The sequence below is a fragment of the Vigna unguiculata genome, chromosome 1, assembly GCF_037176805.1.
Source record: "Vigna unguiculata cultivar grain cowpea cultivar isolate G323 ecotype 2 chromosome 1, ASM3717680v1, whole genome shotgun sequence".
Lineage (NCBI taxonomy): Eukaryota > Viridiplantae > Streptophyta > Magnoliopsida > Fabales > Fabaceae > Vigna > Vigna unguiculata.
Window position 1 is genome coordinate 4,726,181 of NC_140792.1, and position 10,629 is coordinate 4,736,809.

At 29.8% G+C, this 10,629-nt stretch overlaps 1 long non-coding RNA gene across 5 annotated transcripts; it reads right to left on the reverse strand.

The window, feature by feature from the left end:
* Positions 1–7,268: 7,268 nt before the first annotated feature.
* Positions 7,269–9,437, reverse strand: LOC114181251 (uncharacterized). 5 transcript variants are annotated; one of them, XR_014986606.1, is made up of 4 exons: positions 8,919–9,437; positions 8,757–8,833; positions 7,871–8,655; positions 7,269–7,656 (listed from the first exon to the last, which is right to left on the reverse strand). It is a non-coding gene; the product is annotated as an uncharacterized LOC114181251 (long non-coding RNA). The 5 variants fall into 5 exon arrangements; XR_014986610.1 differs by having other exon boundaries at positions 7,269–8,655; positions 8,919–9,043; positions 9,146–9,436; XR_014986605.1 differs by having other exon boundaries at positions 7,269–8,655; positions 8,919–9,024; positions 9,107–9,435.
* Positions 9,438–10,629: the final 1,192 nt, after the last annotated feature.

The following is a 10,629-nucleotide window of genomic DNA, read 5'->3' on the forward strand; positions in this document are numbered from 1 at the left end:
CTGTGTGGACAAAATAGATTATAGAATAGTTCTATTTTGGTTGTTGTTTGGTTTACTACATGGTACTAAATTATTATTATTATTTTTATTTTATGACCATTGGAAGAATTGATTTTGCTTAGATGAGTTGCAGCTTGAAAAGGGAGTTCCTTGCCTTGTTTCCGCTGCATTATTTTCACATGAGATAGTAGAAAAAACTGCTTTCAAAGTGTTAATGTTAGTTAATTATTATTTTTTGGTTATTTTGATATTTAAGGTGTTTGAGTCCTTTAATTATTATGAAATCAGTGGTGAGTAATTTTTGGAATCCTAGCAATAATGCAATAATATAGTTAGATTGGATAAGTAAACCAAAATTAAAGTTATATTAAAGTTTATGTGTAATATAATTTGTATAAAGTTAAATATATCATAGTGTACAAGAGATAAAAGTTGGATGATCTAGTGGAGTAAGAATATTTTTGGGTGTCTTAAGTTTTAGTTTACGGGTAGTGGATTCTTCTTCCAAGTGCAGTAAATGTTTTTTTTATATTATTTTATAATTGTATAATGTTGATAAAATATTATATGAATATAAAGGTTAAAAGGTTAATTTATTATTTTAGTAGTTGCGATTATAAATTCAATTATTACATGCATTTTTACTTTAATGGGGTATTTAAATATAGACAATATAATATAAAATTTTGAATTATTATATTATTTTAAGATAATATAATAATATTAGGTGATTATGGTATTGTGGGCTAAAGTTGCAGCCCAATTTTTGTCTGGCGGCGCTTAGGCAGCGCCAGGCGATAGTGTAGATTAGTTACGAGCGGGGAGGTTCGTAACGAAGATTTGAGATGCGTGATTGATGCGGGCGGGGAGGTCTGTATCTGTTGTACTCTTGTGTGGGGATACGAGTGGGGAGGTTCGTATTTCTATGCTCAAACTTGAGGCTACTATGAGCGGGGAGGTTCATAGTAGGTGTTCACGCATGTTGGACTACGAGCGGGCAGGTTCGTAGAGTTGGACTACGGGCGGGGAGGTCCGTAGAGTTGGACCACGAGCGGACAGGTTCGTGGGAGCATGATAATCCCTAAGGACCAAGGTTGTGAATGGATCTTTCTCATATAGGTTATGAGATTGGGGTATAATGTTATAAAAAGGTCAATAAACTAAAATTGACTAAGTTAGATTGGGTGAGGGTCAATTCTTATTATCTTATTATTTGTATAATTTTTCTTTCTCAGCTCACCCTTTCTGTTTGTGTGTTTGTGTTTAGCGATGATCACGTGGTGACTTGTCACGTGGGAGCAGATGTGAATCCAGATGAGAACACCGATGCATAGTGACAGAGCGGGGCAGACGATGGGGGATTTTCTCTATGTTTTATTTCATGCACTTTGTAATAAATTTTATGATGTTTTTTCTCTATCATGAACATGTAATAAAGATGGAGTAGTGTGATTGAACTACAGCACGATAAGTTTTAAATTTTCCCGTGCTTGGGAACTTTATATAATGTCTTAAATGAAAAAGAAATTTTATGATATATGTTTTATCTAGTAGTATCCATCTAGGGTGTTACACATATAGTTGTTGTATTATTATTGTTTTTTTTTACCACTATAGGATATTATTCTTATTATAGTTAGACACACATTTTAATTTTATTTACTACGAGATTTTATTTTAATTATTAGTTTTTTATTTGTTTTGTTGATGTATATCTTTATATAATTATAAATTATTATCATTAACATCAGTCTTAGTATTAACAATGATATTAATATTTATAGCATAAACATTATTATTATTATCATTAGTTTGTTATTATTGACATCATTATTATTTTTATTTTTATTATTATTACTATTCATAGTGGTGTTATTATTATAAGTGTTTTTTTTAATTATAAAAAATGTTATTATACTAAATATTTTTGCTAAATAGAGTTTTAATCTTCAAAAAAATTAATTTATAATTTATATTAATATTATTATTAGTATTTTTATTGGTTAAATGAATATAATAATAATTATATTATTATTCTAAAAATATTTGAAATGAAAAAAAAAACATAAAAGAACGTGTGTACAACTCACAAACTATTATAATTATTTCATAGATTCAATTAGCTTAGCTGCACCATATTGTGATATAAATTTTATTTATTATATTTAAAATAATATAACTTAATTTTCATAATAATTAATTATATAATATTTTTACTACTTTATTTATTTTAATATATAAAAAAAATAACTCATGTGTACCCACGGAATAATCTACTAATTTTATATAAAAACAAATAATGTCATAATTACCTATAATGTTCTGAATTATATATATATATATATATATATATATATATATATATATATATATATATATATATATATATTCTTGGAAGCATAGATTATATAAAAGTTTGCTATAATAAATGAGAAAAATAAAATTATAGTTGTAATTCAATTAAAAGATTACATTGCAAATTGCTTTTGAATATGTGAATCTAATTAGGTATGTAAACGAGGTGGGTAGGGTACGAGAGGTAACTCCTTTGTACCCTACTTGTTGAATAAATATTCGTCCCGTATCCATATTCGTCGGGTATCCGTTATGCGGATACTCACCTTTTTTTCATATCCGTGGTGTCCATGGGTATCCACGGGTATTTACAAAATTATTTAAAAAACAAATATTTAATCATAAATTTAAATAAAATAAAATAAAATACATCATTGTCATAAATTTTAAATAAAGTTTAAATAAAATCAAGTTCATACAAGTCCAAATAATTACAAAAGTAAATATAAAATGACGTTCAATACAATGGAAATTCTTTAATTAGTGCTTTGATCAATAAGTACATTTTCACCGATTGATTCCTGAAAAATAAACAAAATAAATAAACAAATAATAAATCTCAACTGCCACGTGCTAAGTATTCTTATTTTGATTTCATTGACAACAAGCATACCATAAACGTCATTGTCTATATAGGGGTTGATGTATATGCCAAATTTCAAAGAAAGAAAAGAGAAGAATGTCAAGGGGTGTACTTGAAAGAAGACAACGCACCAATACTTGAAGCTGGAAGAATGAGGACAGAAGACAAGATAAGATGTGCAGTTTAGATAAAGTTAGGTCAGAATGTTTTTTACTAATACTAGCGAACACACAGGCGCTGTCACGCCTGTGTATCCGCATTTTTTAATTTTTATAAGATCAATAATATTTATTTTTAAAACATATATAACAAATTTTAAAATAGTTATTAAATAAAATAAATGTTAAAATAAGGTTTTTGAAATAACAGTCAAAATAAAAAAGATTTAAAAATAACGGTTAAAAAAAATAATTATAAAATAAATAATTTTTAAAATATAATTAAGGGTAAAATTGGAAAATGAAAAGTGGATGCAAAAAGAGGAATCCCCTTTATATATATATATATATATATATATATATATATATATATATATATATATATATATATATATATATATATATATAAGGGTATTTTTGTGAGTTAAAGTTTAGCGGGTACGGATACTATAATACCCGTATACGCTTCGTTAACATGCGAGTATCAAAAATACCCGTACCTGCGGATAGCAGGTATCCATTTTTAATATCTGTTTCCTACCCGTTGCGGGTTTTATCCGCGAATACCACGGGTACGAATTTTTTTGACATCCCTAAATCTAATACTCACAACAGACGTCTCATTGAATTCCTCTCAATTTCCAATAATAAAGAAAAAATCAATACCATGTCCCTTAATCGCAACTCGTACCGTAACACTTGCTAAAACATCAATACCATGTCCTTTAAAACCCTAACCACTACCGTAACGTTAGCTAAAAATGAAAGGGTTTGTGTTATAAGATAATTAATGTCTTAAATTTTATAAAAGTGTATTATATGTATTAAATTTTATAAAAGTGTATAATTAGTTATAATATTAAATAAATCTTGACTTAATTACCATAAATGTAATTTTATTTTATTTGAAAGACAAAAATTCTTATAAGTGAATAAAACTGTAAGACCCTTTTTTTTCTGATTTAAAAAGGTTTTGGGTCTAGTCTTACTAGATAGTCAAGGGTTATCCCACTAGAGACTTTCAGAACCCCTTTTCAGCCCCTAATTCTCATTTCTATCTTCTTTTCAAAAACGGTCCACCTCTTTTCTCCCTTGTCTAAAATAGAAGCTTTGCTAGGACGCAGCAAGCAAGATCCTCCCTCGAGCTTACTGAATGTTATCCTCCGCTTAAGTAGAACTTTAAACTCATGCTCCCTTTCGTTTTCTTTTTTGTTTGGAAGCTTCAGTTCCACTTTAACCTCTGCTAGGGTCTCAGTTTTCACCTCCTTTGGTTCTGTTTTCCAGCTCCGTAAGCTATAATCGTGTCATAGTACTCTTCTTTTGGGGCTTGTTCTTGGGTTAGCACCTGTCAAGGTAAGAGAAGCTAGAAATCCTTCTTTTTCTTTGAAATGGATTGTACTTATTTTTGTTCTTGAATGTGCTGAGTATGTTTGACTGATGATTGCATTGAATGTGAATGAATTTCATATTTGGGTATCTATGGGTTAGAGAATTTTAGGTAGTTTAGAATGCAATTGAAATGAGAGATATTGATTGTTGCAATTGTTCAGTTTGGTATCATCTATAAACCACTTTGAAATGAGTTTGAGAAGATAAAAGTGCAAGATACCAAATTGTACAGTTGGACAAGTCAAAATCTCACAACCAAGAAGCATATGGTGTGGCGCTACTCATTTTCCTACACTACACACTTTTCGTAAAATGAAGATTCTTACTTTGTTAACCGTTGAATCGAGCTGAAATTTTGAAAGCTGATCTTAGACACATAGTTCTTGACTTTGACCGGTCGGATCTTGAATCGGAGTTCTGTAGTGAGAGCAATTTTTATCGCAACATCCCTGTAGTTTTGGTTGTTGACAACATTGACCTTCGTTGCTTGCTTGGTGCATAACTTTCTCTATAGCTATTCAATTAAGTTAGTCCTTTTTGCATTTAGTTCTTGATTCAATCATATTTAATTTGAATGTAAATACAAAATTTTTGGAGCTTTACACAAGCTATAGTTTTATTTCTAAAATCCCAAATTGATTGTATAATGTATTTAACTTGGATTGGATAAAATTTATAAGAATTAGTTATTTTCTAAGAGAGACATATGTTGTATGGTTTTTAATATGTGTTTTCAAATGCTTCTCTAAGAATATAGGAGATTTCATGGGGGAAAAACTATTTGATTTAATTAGTAATGTGTTCATTGATGTAAGGAGTCAGTACTGAAGGTTTATTCTGATACTCTAATGATCATTCAAGACTCATGTAGAGTAGAATGAGTCATGTGGTGAGAGGGACAGGAGGTCCTGTCTTTAAGAACAATCCCAAGGTTCTTATGACAATTAAAGGGACTAACCTTGTGTGGTAGGGTGAAATCCATTGACAATGACTCTACAGGTACTAGAGGCCACCACAAGTGCAAAAACCATCAAGAATCATACATCAATGTCTAGATCCGGATAATTGAGTCTAGAGTATCATTTTGTGTGATGGGTTAGTTGATATTGCTTAGCTTGGTGTAATTGGTGCATTGTTCTGTAATTCTTTTAAGTGTTTATATATATATATATATGTGTGTGTGTGTGTGTGTGTGTATTTCTTTTTCTTTTTGCAATTAGCTTACCCTTTCTTTGCTCGTGTTATGTTTTCTTGTGGTGTTTTCCTTTTTGCAATAATCACCAAATATTTGGTGTGAACAAATGTGGGAGCTCGTGGTGATCATAGTGATGATCAAGATGCTGCAGTTTAGTTATGCTCGTTGGATTTTGCTTTATGATGGAGCCTTTTTTAAGTATTGTTATCTTGTAGTTTCTTGCTATGTGAGCACATTTCCCGTTTAAACTAATCTATGTTTAAATTTTGTTTATCGTGCAGTTTAGTTATGCTCGTTGGATTTTGCTCTATGATGGGCCCCTTTTTAAGTACGGTTATCTTGTATTGCTTTGTGAGCAAATTTCCAATTTAAACTAATTTGTGTTTAAATTTTGTTTATGGCATGTGTTTTGTGCCTCAGTTCTTCAATATATTTTGGATGACTATAAAAGATTAATTCTGATATGTTTTTGTCTTAACTCTATTTTATTATGATTATGCGACTTTTTATTTATTAGATTTATCTAATAAATAGCATGTCACATTTTTATGGTATCAAAGACCTTAGCTAAGTTTTTGGTTTATTCAAGTTACACTAATAATTTCTTCTGTATGAGCATAGATATGACACCTTCTCATATAACTCCTCCACCATTGAAGCTTATGCGCTGGTTAGAGCAATTGATACTAGAGGCAACATTTCAGAAATTTTTTGAGAGGTTAATAATTTATTTTGCTAATGATTCTGTGCCGATATAGGCATGTCGGGTACATAGTCGTTTTCATAATTTTATCACTTCGTCTTTTATAATAAACTCTCATCTTTTATACTAAATAATAATCTTCATTTTATACGTCGGGTACATATGTCGGTGATTTGTGTCCATAAAATTCACACAAAACTACTTGGTCTTTATAAATATGTCGGAATATCACAAAATTTTTGCCCATGTATTAATAACTAGACGGATTGATGTTAAGTTATAAAGAATGAATATGAATTTTAGAGTGACTAAAAAAATTTAAAATTATTTTTTATTCAGATAAAGGTATATTGATGTAGGAATTATATATATATATATATATATATATATATATATATATATATATATATATATATATCGACGTTTATTTTTGTAATTTGCGTCATTTTTAACTGTCGTTATTTTTTTTGAGTGGCGGTTTCCTGAAATGTCGTAATTCTTGCCGTCACAAAGTATAATATGGCGGTTATAGATTAACTGCCGCAACAATCGTCATTTTATACAACGTATAAAGTGGCGATTTAAAGAGGCCAAAAATGTCAGTTAAAACTGACGTAATATTTTTACTGAATGACAAATATAATGTGAAAAATGACGCTTTAAATTGACACTATTATCATTATATTATGACATTTTTAAATGTCACCAATTTAATTAATTATAGTTAATTCTAAGATTAATTACGTCATTATCAAGTGTATCAAGTGACGTAATTTTAATATTTAATTATTTATTCTTTTTTAATATTTCTTATACTTTCATAATTCGATAAAATTATTTTTTCATGATAATTTAAAATATATAAAAAATTATAGAACTATCAAATAGAAATTGATAAACTAAATTGTTTCATTGTCAATATAACATAACTACACCAAAGTACCAATTCAAGCATTTGGAAAAAAAGAAAAAGAAGACAACATTAAGAGTACCAAAATATTCAAGCATCTAAGAAAAAAAGACAACATTAAAAGTCCTAAGTCTAAGGTGTTTTGCTTCCACCACTTGATCCTTTGTATCCTGCACTAATCATGAGAGTATTTGTTGAGTCACAAGCAACTCCAACTACTTCACCATCATGAGCACAACTTCTTGATTCTGAAATGTCAATGTAAGAACCCCTACGAATTCCAGATTGAAGGTTAAACCTTTCAATCCAACCACCTGCTGTCCCTAGAATGGCAAAATTGCCACAAGCACTGATAGCACAAGCCTGCTACCATATGAAAGCAGTAGTCAGCTAGAACCAACCCGCTTGTCAACAGACTTTTAAATATTTACACCCTAAGAGAACGCCACACACTTTGTTACTAGAAAAAGGAATTCAAAGCAACAAGTAGGTACTAAAAAATAAGCATAATATTTGTGTATTTGAAAGCAAAGGTTTCCGAGAAACAGAAAATATTGAATAAAATGGGATTTCTAACCTTTATAGGTGTTGGATTTTTAGGACATGGATTCAATATGTGCTCACCAAGAACAAAGTTTTGAAGTCGCAAAACATATGCCTTGGCAGTATCCATATGACAAGTAATCACATTGCACCAATCACGTTCTCTAATTTCAGCTAAAGTTTTCAAAAGAAAAGATGTGATACTTCTGAAAGTAGATTAAATAACAAATTCATCGAATAAACAAATCTGGAGCTGCAATAATAGATAAGCTACATCTGTATACGTGTCAATTTAATCACAAGATTTTAGGGACTTTTCTTTCACTCAATAATAAATTAGCGACTATATTTGACGATAGGGGCCTATTTGTTGTACAACACAAGACCTTTCATGCGGCTTTTCTTAGCAGAGACATGCAAAAATACACAAAACGAAAAAAATTAAATAAAAATAGAAGAATCACAGTACCATACACTTCTTAATCCACTCTACCTACCCATGTTGACATTTACCTTAGCTCAACTGATGCATTATCACCTATATACATTAACATGGTTAATTGGTATAAAACATATCAGCCATCTAATATAAGTAGGTAGTATAGAATAATTGCAATTACAATCTCCATTTTGCCGACATTCAAGTTTCAACATGGCATACAGGAACCATGATATACTGCACTCAAGATAAACAAGTTGTCAAAACCATGTGCATATGAATCTCAGGTCTGAAGCATTTAAGAATTCCAGTCCCAAAATTACTTATACACGTAGTATATTATTATTACTGGCAAAGTAACCACCATTCCAAAGATAACCCTGCAAAATTTGTGAAATTCATTTAGAATTTATATATATAGATGCTTTTAACCCATGGATGAATAATATATTTCTAATAATAAAAACATTCACACACTCACATTGTGCTGAGTATGTCTACATGGAGATTATATTCTTTGGCAAATATAAAGGCAACAAGAGCCTCTGGAAGAGAAGCCTACAAAATTAATTACACAATTAATGGTGTCACAAATAACTATATTGTAGAATTTTCTCATTTAACACCAGACTTGTAAACCTGCCTATCGATTTCGAGCTTCAGTGTGGGGGAGACAACGGGTGCGAGTTCCTCGCCCTTCGATGTCGAATTGGCGTTGTCCACCGTGCGAAAGAATCAAAGAGAAAACCCTAATCGTACAATTGGCCACTCAAATAAAAAATAGGCAAAAGTAAATTCAGAAAGGCAACACTAATTTAATGAATGTCATACCAGAAACAGAAAAGGAGTGGTTACAGGATCCAATCAAACCTTTCTCCTTCAGAACGAGGTTGAAGAACCCAATCGAGCAAATGCATGCGCTAATGTGAATGCGAACGGAGGCAATCGTGGACTGAGGCGCAAGTGGAGGTGCAAACACAGATTGAGAAGGAAGGAGAAAGGCGAAAGAGGTGAAACGAAGAGGTGAAATGAAGGAGAAATAGGTGAAACAAAGAGCTGGAACGAAGAGGTGAGTGAAACGAAGAGCTGAGTGAACGTTGTGAGAGTGAAGTGATTTGGGGTTTGAGTAATTTGGGTGTTAGTGATTTTGGAAAGGTAATCTTAGTTAAGAAAATATTAAACTGTTGAGTGGGAAAAAGAAATAGAAAAGAGAGGGAATAAAGTTTTACCCAAAAAAAGGATACAGAGACAAAAGTGGGACAGGAAATAATTTTATAAAATTATACAAATAATGTTTTATATAAAGTGGCATTTCAAAATGACATAATTTTAAATAATAATATGACAATGTAAAATATGGTGGTTAGAAACGTCATATTATACATGTCCATTATGACAGTTATCAAACTGACGTATTATACTGTGAAAAACGATAGTTTTAATTAACCGTCATATTAAAAACATCGTTATATACATGAGTTTTTGTAGTATATATATATATATATATATATATATATATATATATATATATATATTTATTTATTTATTGGTCATACGTTAAGTAAAATTTCAATATTTGATGTTTGTACGAAATTATTAGAATTCATTTTATATTAATAATAAGATAGTAAGATATTTACTATTCATCTTCTACTTATTTTATAAGTGAATAAATAACATAAAACAATTATATAACTTTTAATCACTAACAATATTGATATAAAACAGTTATCGTTTTCAAAAGTAATGAATGTAACTATGAAAATCAGATACTTCTTCTCATAAACCGGTTCACATCGAAACTAAGACAAATAATTCATTTAAAGATATAAAGTTATTAATTAAGCAAAAAATTGTAAAAGAAATGACTACATTATTTATAGAAAAAGTGTAGAAAAAAACATAGAATGGTTAAGTGTAGAAGATATGTTATTTGTGAAAACAAATTGAAAAGGCATAACTCTTCTATTCATCAAATTGAAGAGATGTTTGAGTATGCGAATTATATTAAGTAAGACAACAAACATGATTAAGAGAGGTTGGACCGTCATAAAACTGTACCTAATCAAAATTCGTTGAAGAATACTATAAATGTTTAAAATGATTAATCAAGTAATACTAATAGTAATAATAAAAATAAGGATAATATAATAATTATTTGAGCAATCATACATATATATGAATCAAAGAATATTAATTAACAACTCGTCAAATCAATTGATTAGAAGTACGAGACAGAAAAGAAAATGAGGGAAATAGTAGAAATATGCGCTTCTCTTCTAATATAAAATAACTCGTCAGATCAATCGAGTAGAGCAAATGATCTCTGAACCTTATATAAGTATAGAGAAGAG